Source organism: Sciurus vulgaris (genome assembly GCF_902686455.1).
Source record: "Sciurus vulgaris genome assembly, chromosome: 2".
Lineage (NCBI taxonomy): Eukaryota > Metazoa > Chordata > Mammalia > Rodentia > Sciuridae > Sciurus > Sciurus vulgaris.
Window position 1 is genome coordinate 17,174,951 of NC_136462.1, and position 13,960 is coordinate 17,188,910.

The window sequence follows — 13,960 nt, forward strand, 5'->3', positions numbered from 1 at the left end:
TCAGTGAGAGACCCTACATTTATTTATTTATTTCTCTAAATAAAATAGAAAACAGGACTGGGGATGTGGCTCAATGTTTAGAGAGAAAAGAAATGAGCACATATAAGAGGAAAACCTACAGAAATATTCTTGTTCAAAAGAAAAGAAAAAGAAAAAAATCTGAAAGGAAGGGAGGAGACAGAACCACAGCAGATGTAAGATACAGGCTACCTTGGAAATGTCTTGAGTGCAGAATGAGACAGGGGTGTGCATTTGTTACATGATGGTGACCAGTACATACATATCTAATTTTTCTCCCTCTTGAAAAACTTCCCCAAACCACAGTAACATTAAAACAGTAACATTGGATTTTAAAGCTATAATGAGGAATGGGCCATACCTAACATTTGCAAAGTCCTTGAGCAAAGGCATGGATGGCTATGCTGTATGTTTAAATATTTAAAAGGTATAAATGAAGCTAACAAGCTGTTACAGTATATTTTCACTTTGAAAAGGATAGTCATAAAATGACAAAATTGAAATATTTGTGCATATTCAAATCAGTTGATACCAAATAAACTCAAAGGGCAACTTTAAAATTAATTTCACTTTTGTTGAAGCTGTGACTTACTTTGGCAAGAGACAGTGGTGAACACATGAAGCCCAACCCCAGCACACATACAGCTTATTCTCATCTTGTGCAAAGAGCCCTTTCTTGACATACCCTGAGGCTGAACGTGTGTGCCTTGGCTGGACTGACACAGGAAGAAATTCTTGCAGGACCTAGATGTTTTGAGGACTACTTGGAAAGGGGATTGGGGGATTCTGTGTGACTACAGTGTTATTCCCAAAAAGGATGGTGAATACTCTGGGTGACCCTGTCCCTTGCTTCAGGAAATCTTGGCCTCCTAGAGGTGGGAGCAGCTTAGAGCATAACCCTCCCTTGCCAGATTTGAAGTGATATCAATGAAATGAAGGAGAAGCCCAGAGTAACAAAATTTCTGAAGCTGGAAAATGAAGAATCAGTAACCGATTCAGCAGATACAAGAAGGCTAAGTTCTTAACCAAGAGTGGATTTATACCACAAAGTCCTCGAGAGGTTCTGGAATTGGGAGGTGGTTGTCCAGAAAAAGGAAAAAAAAAATTTGATCCACATTGAGATGATTCATGTGAAATATAAAACTCCTGGAGCACCAAAGATCAAATTCCAAAACTTCCAGGGAGAAGGATGTGCGCGTGCACACACACACGTATGTGATCCAAAAATTGAAAAGCACATCTTTTGCAAAAGAGTTAGAAAAATGAGACATTTCTCAATAGTAACACCAGAAGATAAAAGATACTTGGACAATAACTACAAAATTCTGAAGGAAATTAAAATTTCCACCCAAGAATATTCTATTCAGGCATGCTATTCATGAATGTGAAGCTAGAATAAGGACATTTGAAGTCAACGTGAGGGTGGTTGCCAAATTTTTCTTTCATATAACTCTTTTGGAGAAGCTAGTAGAGGATGTGTACCATTAAAAAAAAAAGTAAAAAATCGGAAAACAGTACATGGGAGAAAATTTTATGTGCTCACAATATCATTTCCTCTTCTGAGCACATGGGACGATACCACATTCCAGCATCACTTTTAGTCATGTTAGACCACAGGACTGAATCCTGGGCAATGGATTATGGGAAAAAGTGATGTAACCTCTTTCAGATCTGGCCCTTAAAAATACCTGGAAAGTGTTCCTGGTCTCTCTCTCCCTTCTGTGGTCACTTTGAGGATTCATGGCCTGGGTGACTTTCTTTGAGAAGGAGAGTCACCTGATCTGCTTTGGACTGTGACATGAGTAAGAAATAGAAACTCATGAAGTCGAGCCATTATTTGGGGCTTGTCTTTTGTAACAACTAGTGTTGCTTTCTCACACTCAAATAAAGTGGGTGATGATGGAAGAGAAATTTGAACTATGTGGCACTTGCTTAGTGCCTCACTGGTGTGCAGCAAGGGAGCTAATATCAGAAATTAGAAAGACAAGGAGCCAAATTATACAGTGGTAAGCACTGGACCAAAGTGTCACTTGCTGGGGTATGAGAACCAGCAGCCCAAGAACAGTCAAACCGGGTACTTGTGAGTGGTTATGAAGTCTGGGATTCCCTTGGTAAGTTGTTAGAAGAAAGAGATGGTGTTGGAAAATAATTGGTTGGTCTGCAAGGAGAAACAAAGGGCACAGAATTTTGAGGCCAGATCTGGTTGTAAATTGTACTATCCTATACTAAAACATCTCAGAAAAAGTGACTTGAGTGTGATGGTTCGAGCCTAGCAGCCGCTGTGTGGGTGCAGAGGGAGGTGGAGGAAATGGGAGAAGTCTGTGCCTGAGAAAGCAGAGCTGTGTCTAGGACTTTAGCTGTGGTTGCTACACATGAGCTGGTTTGAGAAAACACATCCCAAACCGTAAGGTTTTGAAGACATTGGTTTGCTGGAGAAACCACGAATGTGATCAAAGTAACCTCAAACTGTTTGAGACCTAGAACACCACCTGAGGCCCAACCTCCACAGGCAGAAACAAGCCATCCAAGGCTCCACAAGACTCCCTCAAACGGGGCACTGTTTCATCCTTGGAGAGAAGGAGCACCCAAAACACCATGACCCTGAAGTGCCCCTTTCAATTCCCAAGAACCTAGTGAATTAAGGGAACAGTGCAAGTGAGTCTGGGCAAGCATGTCCAGGTAAATGTTGTCTTGTAGGACTCTGGCTTTCTTCCATGTGTGCTGGGAATTAGGGCAAGTTAGTGTTATCTGTAGAAATCTGCTTTCTTGCACAAACGCTGGGAGAGTGGCTCTTTGGGTTGCTGGTTACACAAGGCACAAAGCAAACTAAACAGATTAACGACTTCATTGCTGTTGTAGCTTAACACGCAATTCTCTCTCTCTGTGGAAATTGGTGCAGATTTGAGGGCACTCTGGACAGGATGAGAGCCACTGTTGTAGCGGGTTGCCCTGGACAAGGCATCAGGAGGGAGGGAGATGCTATTTTCTGGAGTAAAGTCATTACTTGGTGAAGTGATTACTTGAGGAAGCAACAGGAAGGACAGAGGACAGTAGGCCCAGCCTATTGTCACGGAACTTTCCCTGTAAGCATTTTTCAATGAACTTTGTGCCTCACATGCACAGGTTCTCTGTGACCAAGGAGAGTAAAAATCATAGTCCGTCAGAGACAAAAGAAAGGGGTCATAGAGCATCATAGCCAAAGGAGCTCCTTGCAGAGAGCAGAATCAAGCCCAGCACAGGAAATACTCCTTCCTGCATGTTGTGGGCAGGGGTATCTGTCTTAGCACTGGTGGGATTTCAGAATCCCTACAGGCAGTGATTCCCTGAGGTCTGTTGTTCCTCAGCTTTTTGGGTAAAAGTATTTATTTTCTTGAGCCACTCCTTTACTTTGGTGTTTGTGAAGGCAAAGATTTTGATTTTTAGTTTATAGGTTGCTGGACCAAGAGAGTTGGAACGAGAGACAGTATTGCCTATCACTTGGTGGTAGGATGGGTCTCTGGGTTGTCTTTCTGTCTACACACTAGAAAAATAATGCAAATGACTTGGTGAGAGAAAGTCAGACTTTGCCAGAGATAATGCTAGGTGTTGTCACATGCTATTTCCCCTTCTTGGCATGCAGGAAGAACATAGGTCCCAGTCTCCCTTGCTGGCTTGGTCAGTTTTGTGATTGAGTGGGAAGTGGGAGAACCATTTCCAGGCCTGGCCCTTAACAATGGACACAGCTCCCCAACTTGCCATTCTACTCATCCAACACTGTGGAGGCCCATGTTCTAGAGGGAGTAGCTAACAGATGGAAATTCACACACCAGACACAGCTGACTGTGACAAGTGTGAGAAATGACAGTGTGATGTGCAAAGCCTTGAAAGGCTGAGGTCGGGGTCAGCTAGCACCTCTTTCTCTGAGAAACACACGACATTGGAATTGGGAGATGAATGATAGCTACTCATGTAAAATCCCCAAGATGAAAGGGGTGTGCCAGAGACTTCAGGGCCATCAGCCAACACTAGGGCCCACCTGAAGGCTCTGCCAAGGCCTCCCCAGCAGAAGACTCTGACAGCATATCTGTTCTGAGAGTCTGTCTTCAAAGGAGACTCAAAATCCTGTTGAAAAGTTGGAGACTAAATTAGAACTATGGGGAGTGAGAAGGGCAATAAACGCCAGGAGAAAGCAAAATGTTTTCCATAAAAGAAGAAGAAGAAGAAAAAAGAAGCTGTAGTGTGTTTTATGTCTCACTTATAAATATTCTATAGAGTCATAATTTTATAATTTTATAAGTGATAACATAACCATATTGAGGAAAAAGAGAGAGGGATAGAAGATATGCAAGTGTTGGTAAGAACAGAGGAGGAAATGAGACTAATTTTTCATATAAGAAAGCCAAAATCAATGTCTAAAAAAAAAAGATGTAGTAATAATAGCATGTTATTCATGGATATGAATAACAAATGGAAAAGAACCTTTTATGACATTCTTTCATGTCAGAGAAGGAGAGTATCAGACAAAACCTTTTCCAATAATTGGTGCCAGTCACCTTTACGGTAGCCATTCTTCAGCCAACCTATTAAAAGAAATGAGACTTCTTGTGTTGGAAGGATAAAGAAGTCCTGCATTCAAATGATTCATTACTTTAGTCATCTAACTTTGTCCCATTTTTATAGGCCACCTTTTACTTGCACAAATGACTTAAAGAATGATGTCCTTATCAATGATTTCTTCTTAAATAAATCACAAACCACAGTTGTGGTTCTTTTAAGAAAATACCATAAAACTACTCATGGTATATTGGCACTTAAAAATGACTGATGTTTCGTAAAATTTTTCTCTGGATTTCTTTCTACTTTTGATATGTCAGTGGTCAGCAAATCCAGCCAATGGACCAAATCTGGCCTCTTGCACACATCTTTTTGTGTGACTTGTGAACTAAGAAAGGTCTCAGTTTGACTCTCCTCCATTTGTTATATATAAGGCATGAAAGTGGTGGGGAGTCTAAAATGGAGAAGTTTCTCTAATAAAGAGGACTGAGGAAGTTAAGCTATTAATATCTACAGTAGGTGCTAATGGATGAACTTCTCAAAGAAACAGTTTTGTTTATTTTTTTAATCTCCTGTGTCTAGTTAGTGCCTACCACAGAATAAGTGACATTGAATGATCATTAGCTTGTCATCCCAGTGTCTGATGCCTAATAAGTACATGACAAGTGAATGACTAGGTGAAAATAAACGGATATTACAATGGCCCCATCACATGTGAAGCAGGGTGAGAGATGAAGCATAAGAAGAAGGTCTTGAACTTAACACTCCTGAAACTTCATAAGATGAAACACTTTTGATGATGATATCAATAAAGTTATCAGTTGACTTGCATGGTATAGAACAGTGACCTTTCAATCTGGATTGCCCAGACTCCTGGGGTACCTCTCCTGGCATTGAAGAGTTTTCTTGTTTTCCCCTTTCCCACTTTATCCAAGAAAGGTAAACACTTCATCTTTCCCAACCCTTACTATGACCAATTACTCTGTGTTATAAAATTCCCCAGGCCACAGATAATTTGAAATACTGACTTGAAGGGAGAGTCAATTTAATTGATTGAATCAAGGACCCTGAAAATCTCCCTTTCCTTTTCCTGTCTAATATTCTAATAAAGATAAGGCATGGTATTAGAGATGGAAACACTCTGGCTCCTGTTGGTGTGTTCTAAACCCCAAATATTACTAATTGTAGGCCATGGGCCTGACTTTCATTTAATGACCAATTCTTTCATCCCTCATCACTTTTAAGAAATGCATAACTCTTGAAAGTCAGAAGAAGGAAATGAGAATAGTGTTGATGAGAAAATTTGAAAGCACTCTCTTCCCAAGCATATTATTTAAGTGATCATTCTAGTTGTTCTCAAGAGAACGAAGAGGAAAGCATCCTTGAGCAGCCCAAGTAGACTAGGTTAGTGGAACTTCATTGAAAAAAATGTGCTTGGAATATTTTTAAAATCTGTCAAATCTTAAGTTACCTTGGATAAAGTCTGTGGGTGAATTCTTTTGTGATTTATTTTAGTTTAAATGTGCTTTATAACCATCACCATAAACATATATTGAAATTACAACATCCATCCCTTTTGCACCCTGTAAAAAATGCTTTCTATCTTTTGACACAAGGTAAAGACAGAGAAGAAGGCATGATGAAAACCTGATGAACCACATAGTTCTTGTTGGATGTAACTCTTCATGACATAAAGCAAGCTTGAACACAATCTCTAATGAAATTGGTGGTTGTTTAAGTCAGCTTTTTCATGGCTGTGACCTGACCAAAAGACCTGACAAGAACAAAGTAGAGAAGTTTATGTGGAGCTCATAGTTTCAGGGGTTCAGTCCATAGATAACCGACTCCATGGCTCTGGATCAGAGGTGATCATCATGGCAGAAAGGTGTGGTAGCTTAGGACATGGCACCAGGAAGTAGAGAGAGAGAGACTTCTCTCACCAAAAACAAATACATACTCTGAAGGCATGTCCCAATGACCCAGCTCTGCCAGTCACACCCTACCAGCCTACAGTTACCACCCAGTTAATTCCTATCAGGGGATGAAGGCACTGATTGGGTTTAAACTCTCATAACCCAAACATTTCACCTCTAAACTTTCTTGCATTGTTTCACACACAAACTTTTGGGGGCCCCCTCATATCTACATCATAACATTCGGCCCTGGCTCCCAAAAGCCCTTGACCATCTCACAATACAACATACATTTAGTCCATTTTCAAGATTCCCCATAGTCTTGACAGTATTACCAAAAGTTCAAGTCCAAAATCCCCTCGAAGACTCGAGGCCAACTCTCAGTGTGAGATCCTGTAAAAATCAAAAGCAAGTTACATACCTCCGATAAAGGCACAGAGGAAATACTTCCGTGTGAAGAAATGTGGAAATAGAAAGAAAGAATTGGGCCAAAGAAAGACTGAAATCCAGCCAAGCAAACAAATCCTGCAGCTCCATGTCCAGCAGTGGGGGCACATGGCATTGTGATGTTCTTTCCAATAGCTTGTGTAGTTCTATTCCTATGGGTGTGGCGGAGATTCTCTCAGAGCACAGAAAAAGATAACCTGATGCCATCGGTATCAAAGCAAGCCTTCCTCAACTCACTTGTAACATTGCTGCTACTCTGTAGTAAATAAATAGAATGCCTAACTAGAAATATGTATTACCTCAAATGGGAAACAGAGAACTGAAGCGGTGACCCCATCTTGGATGTTTCTTTCTTCCATTTTTTTTTTTTAAATCTCTGTTAACAGCTCCTGCTCATGGTAATCTTGCTTGCTCAGCTGCTGTAGTGAGAGCTTGAGTTGTCTTAGGAATGGGGAGGGATCTGGGCTGCTTGAGTGGGAAAGTCCTGAAACCTGGAAGTCTGTGCTCTATAAAAGATATTGAGAACAAAAAACTGCTCAGAATTTGGAACAGAGGCTCCTCTGGGCTGGTTGGCATAATAAAGTTGAATTCTCCCATTCTCTGAGTGATGCTTGGCGCTTCTCCACCAATCTGTTCCCTGCAAAATCGGCATTGCTGATTGCAGCCCATGTGGCCTCTCTGTTGGCTTAACTCTACTCAGTTCGTACGACTTTTCTCGGCTGACGTTTCATGGTACTGGCGTTTCTTAATCTTGGGTGTCTCCACTATAGCTTTAAATTCCTTCTCATATATCCATGCATTGCCCTCTTGAGCAGCCCCAGCGACTCCAACCCTGCTGCATTTTGCCTGGCCTCTTAGACCTTCCTTTGAAATCCTGGTGGAAGCCTCCATGATCCCCTCACTTTGTCATCCTGCATTCCTGCAAAACCAGCACCGTGTGGTTGCTGTCAGGGTCTGCTGCCATCTTGAGTGGTAGCTAAGCCTCCAGGGACCCTGGCTGTGGCAACCCTCTGAGTGTCTAGGTGGCCAATCATGGTGAAATAATTTCCTAGGTTCCCCAGTGCAAGTAGGGTGCCTCGCTGGTCTGGTCCCAAAAGAATTTTTACTTTTACTCCCTTGAGCCTGGTCTTAGGAATTCCTGAGATGCCCTCAAGTCATCTTTCCTATTGTTTCTGGGTAAAGTATCTAGCATTTCTTTAGTGGCTGTAATGTCTTTAACAACCACATCTTCCTTAGCTCGATTTTACTGGAAGTTTTCTGACCAAACTGCATCTTTCAGAACTTTCTGATTTGATGTCTGCTCCTGATTATCACAATAAACTTGGCACTGGCAATATCCATGCTACTGCCTGAATGCTATGCTGCTTAGACGTTTCTTCTGCCAGATTAAGAAGTCCATCAGCTTTAAATTTAGCCCTACAGAAAGTCTCAGGACATGGTCAAAATGTGGACGACTTCTTAGCCAGAACATAACATGAAAGGCCTGTAGTCCATTTTCCAAAAGGGTCCTCCTTTTCCTTTGAAACCACCTGAGCCCCATCTTTACTGTCTGCAGTTCTATTAGCATTCTGGAGTTCTGAGTTCCTGCCAGAATTACCCATTACTTTCCATTTATAGCAATATGATGTTCCTATCTTACATCTCTAAACTTTTCAAGATTCCTCCTCCAAATTCCCAAAAGTTCCAAAGACTTCCTAACCCCACGGTCAGCTTAGTGTAAGATCAGGTGGAGATAACTGGGAAGGAGAGATAGGCCAGATGTTTCTTCGAGCATGCGTGGGCTGCCTGATGCCTTACCCTCATCCAGCCACCTTGGACCATCCTAACATTCTGGCCTTTTTGATGATGTAAGGCACCGGAGTCCATATGGCTACTTCCTGCTTATTAGGGGTTGGTGTGGGAAGAGGGCTTGGAAGTAGGTTCAGTGGGGAGGCAGCTGTAGGAGTGCAGGAGCATTTGGTTGACAGTGACCCGGGCAACTTCACTGATTCGGTTCCGGGCAAATCTGAGGAGACACGGAACACTTATTAGTAGTAATCCCAGAACCAGGATTGGTGTGATAATGGGGGTAAGCCAGGTGACAAGAGTGGAGTTCCCTTTTAGAAATTGGGTCAATTGAGGGGTCCATGGTAGAAGTCTGGTTGGGGAAGAGCAGATTGTAAAGTCATCTGGGGGTGGGTTCTTCTATCAGAGAGAAACAAAAAGACATGAGTACTGAAATGAGATTAATACAGAATAAATGTTGCGCATCTGGAACATGGCAATGAATATCATGAAGATGACAGAAGTCAATCTCTCACCAGGAGGTGGAAGAACTGAGAAGTTGTTCCCATAACCAGGCCTAACAAAGGTTGGAGAGGAAAAGGCCTTTATTTGGGAACTTTTAACATTGTCAGAGTTATCAGGAATGTAAACACAACATTTAATTTTTAATGTCATTGAAAACCTTAAGGAAAAACCTTAAACACTGTTGAAACTTTTGGATCCCTTTGTATATAGAATTGTATCTGTTAGGACTTAACTCTTAGTAACCTTATTTTTAGCGATGACACAAAGCAATTTTAATCCCTTTTTGTTTACCAATCTATGAAAACACCAATGATGTTTAAGTATGTTACCCCATGGAATTTAAGGAGTTAAGAGTACTTGATGTTATTTAACAGCATTTTAACTTTGTAAATTAATCAGATGTCTCTAAGAAACACATTTGAGTTATCCCATACATGTCAAATCTAATTTACTTATTTTACTGTGAAAGCTAAGATATCAGATAAGTGTATTGAACAGTATCTGCCGTATCTTTCCTGTTGAATAAAAGTCCTAGAAACAATTGATTAATATCAATTAACATTTTATAGACATCAACATTTTATTAATTTGACCACCTAGAGACTTGTAAGTAAAGAAATTTTAAAGACATTTTATTTTCATTTGTTTACCTGATTTGAATTGAACTTTTTAAAATCATGTGAATTAAAGGTATTTGGATCCATTTTTTAAATTTTAATTTTATGAGCGCTCATTATGTCAATTTTGAATCACGTACATGATTTTTGGACACGTATAGACAGACAACACAATATACACATGACACAAAAGCAAAGACCTTGTAGCTTTTTATAGGTGAATCTCCATTGCAGTGTAACAGATGTTCAAAAACTCTAGTTGAATAAAAATAGGACTGATCAAAAACAATGTTATGAGCTCAAAAAATATAGAATTTAAGGAAAAAACAAGAGTCCTGGAAAAATGACATGGCCATTAATTATTTTAGTAAAGCACTATATGGTTAACTTTTGCTGGAGTTCAGGTAAAAGATTCTTTTTGCACATGTGGGGAGAGTTATGTCTGTTAGGCTGACCTGGTCGGCATGGTCTTGTGCTGCCAGCTGGATGCAAGTCTGTTCATCTGGAGTGAGATTGGGAGAGAGAATTACATAGACATCATGCCAGGTGAGGCCATAGGCCTGAGAGAAATATCTAAACTCCTTAATATAGGTAGAAGAATCACCAGAGAATCAGCAGAGAAGGACCCTAGGTGCTTTTCAGTCTGGGAAAGATCCTGAAGTGAGAATGGGACATGGACCCTCACAATACCCTCTGCACCAGACACCTCCTGGAAAGGACAAAGGAGTTCCAGGTTGGGAGGTGGGGTGGGCGCTGATGAGGTTGGGTATGGATGCTAACAGGAGAAGAGAGAGGTGATGAGGTGGAGGTACCTTTTAGGGAAGGAAAATGGAGGGTGGAGAGGTGTGAGGAGGAAGGGCCCAGTAGCTGTAGGAGGAGAGGAGAGAAGAGGAAGTCTGGCCTGAGTAAGGAGGGGGAGGATGGGAGGGTAGAGCTGAGAGTAGTTCTGGTGGATCTGAAAACAAGGAAGAGGATGCAGGAGAGCAGTGTGGGAGGGGCTCGGGCCATCTCTGGCTCGGAAAACTTGGGCAGTAGAACAGGTCGAACAAAGGGAAAGATGAGAGCGCAGATCCCAAAAGGCCTGGACATAAGGCACTTCTGACCCTTTCTCTGTCTGGCGACAGTGATTGTCCAAATCAGTGAGGATGTGAAAGTCAGAAATTCCCTCTGGAGGCCCTTTTGAGCCATTGCCAGTCAAGTAGAAGACCAGCCACTTTACAGCGCAAGTCTTGGGTGAGTCCTAATTTAGTAAAATTAAAGTACAGGCAGCCCAAAGGAGTCTTGGTGTCTAACTAAGGAGGACTCAGTATTCCCCATGACTTTTCAGTATTACCTGGGGGTGAACAAGAACAGAAAGAGGTATCCCAAATTCTGATCATACTCACCTGAGGAATGGGAAGTGGACTAGTTGGAGACTGGGATGTCTCTTCAACCTGCTGAGGCCTCAAATGGAATGGGCGGGAGTCTGTGGCATGTGCACGACTTATGGACAGACCTCCGTAATGGAGAGTGCAACTGGAAGGCCAAGGGAAATGCAAAGGAACTTACCCCACTTCTGTCGGTTCGAATGAGGAGAAAAGGATGGTGCATGAGTTCCCTGGTCCGTCTGAGGGAGAGGGCTGATCTCTCCCCGATGGGGAAGAACAAAAGACCCTCCCGGGTTTTGGCACCAAATGTTAAGATCAGATGGAGGTAAGCAAAGGAAAGATAGGCCAGATGTAGCGGAAAAAAGAACTTTATTGGGGAGGTTCACCAGTCCAACAGGGTGAGGGCCGGAGAAGTGGTGTACATTCTGACTGGGTGGTACCTTTATAATCTGGGGTAGGCAGGGGAAGCTTGAGGACCTCATGTCCTCCTGGGATTGGTCAGGGACTCTGCTGACTGTCAGGTGATTGCAAGGCACCATTAGGTTTTATCTCTCAGCACCTGATTGGTTGTTCCTTCATGCATGCGCAGGCTGCCTGATACCCTGCCCCCATCCAACTGCCTTGGACCACCCTAACACTTAGTCACTGCAGTGACCCCACTTCTCGGTACCAATTTCTGTTTTAGCCAGCTTTCTCATTGTTGTGAACTAAAGACACAATGAGAACAGTTTTAAGGAGGAAAAGTTTATTTGGGGGCTCACAGTTTCAGAAGTCTGTTTGTAGGTGGTCAACTCTGTTGCTTTGGGCTGGAGGGGCAGCAGAACATCATGGCAGAAGGGTGTGGCAGAGGAAAGCAGCTGGGAGCATGGTACCAGGAAGCAGAGAGAGAGAGAGAGAGAGAGAGAGAGAGAGAGAGAAAGAGAGAGAGAGTGTCCTCTCACACACAGACAAAATATATATCCCAAGGGCATAACCTCAGTGACCCACCTCTGCCAGCCACACCCTACCAGCCTACAATTACCACCTAGTTAATCCCTATCAGTGTTTTAATGCTCTCATTAGGTTAAGGTTTTCACGACCCAATCATTTCACCTCTAAACCCTCTTGTATTGTCTCACTCATGAGTTTTGGGGGACCCCTCACATCCAATCCATAACAATAAGATAAGGTGATGCCACTTCTGGGCTTACAGTTATCATCCTGAAATTGGCTATCCATTGGCAACTTCCTAGTAGGCTTCTTCTCTGATCCTATCCTACCTGTGCAGTCATAAACCATAGTTGTTGAACAGGCTCATTCTCAAGAGATGGTTGAGTCCATGCATCGTTGGCCTGGAATCTCTCAGATGGAACCAGCGTTTGGTATTGGACCCAGGCATTTTCTTTTCTTAGCCCTGTTCAAACTTCTTTCCAGCCTTCCTAACCCCAGTGGAGAGGATCAATGCAGGAAAAACAACATGCGAACACTGTGTGACCTCCCAGGACTGGGCGGCGTGATTGCAGGAAGTCTTGTCTGGGCTCTAGGCACCTAAAGCCTTAGTGGAAACCCTCCTCTAGAAATATGGAAACCTCTAGTTTACAATTGCATTGGAATAAGATCAAAGCAACCAGGCTGAATTACATTCATTTCTTCTGAATTTAAGAGAAGGTAAAACAGCTCTGCAGGCTCCTAAAATGGTTGGGTACCAGGCACTATGCCTGTGGTGCCCAAAGGGGAAGTCGGGCCTGGTTCCATCTGCTTATACCCTGTCCTAAGTATGTTTACTAGCCCCATCTCTTTCCCTTGTTTCTTGTTGTATTTTAAATTGTTTAAATAATCTGTATGATTCAAATATTTGTTTGGTAGGTGAGCCTTTCTCTTCTGTGATGTTTGAGGTAGCTTGCATGAGAGCAAACTTGAAGTCATCATATCAGGGTAATTCCCTCTACTGGATTCCCTAAAACCAACCATTTACATTTGGTGCACATATGAACACCCTGAAAAAATAATATCCTGATCTGACCTGAGACCTCCCTTCATAAGAGGTTAAAACTTAAGAGTGGTAACTGCACATTAAATTCTGTACTATTACCAGGTAAACAATGGAAAATAGCAAATTGATTTATTCTTAGCTGTATAAAATAAGATCCGAAAGTACATAATGCATGGCACATATTTACATATTTCATTAGAAAGGTGTATTAAAATTATCAGAATTATTTTCATAACATTTTCCAAGTATACTGAATCAGACAAAATAAAGAAAAAAATATCACATGCAAAGGTGGCATCGTATAGTCTAAGTTGCCCTCTTTCTGCATGTGACCTACACCCAGCTTCTTCTGTAGTAGATAGGATGGCCTCCAAAGATGTTCATGCCACAAGTCTTGAAAACTGAATATGTTAATTATATGGTAAGAGGTATTTTGCAGATGTAAATAAGGTATTATGGACCTTAACATAGGAAGGTTATCTTGGATTATTCAGACGGGCTTAATCTAACCTCATAAACCTTCACAAGAAGTAAATTTTCTCCAGCTGCAGACAGAGAACCATGGCAGTGGGAGAACCCAAAGGGGTCTGAAGCATGAAAAGCGTTTTACTCACTGCCCTTGGCTTAAAGATGAAGAACGCCATTTGTAATCAAGGCTCTAGAGACTGAGAACAACCTCTGTCCAGTGAGGCAGCAGGGACCTCAGTCCTGCAACTGGAAGGATCCAAACTGTGCCAACAACCCCAAGGGGCCTGGTGGTCCATTTTCTTGTAGCACTTCCACAAAGAAGAAAACTGACGGCAT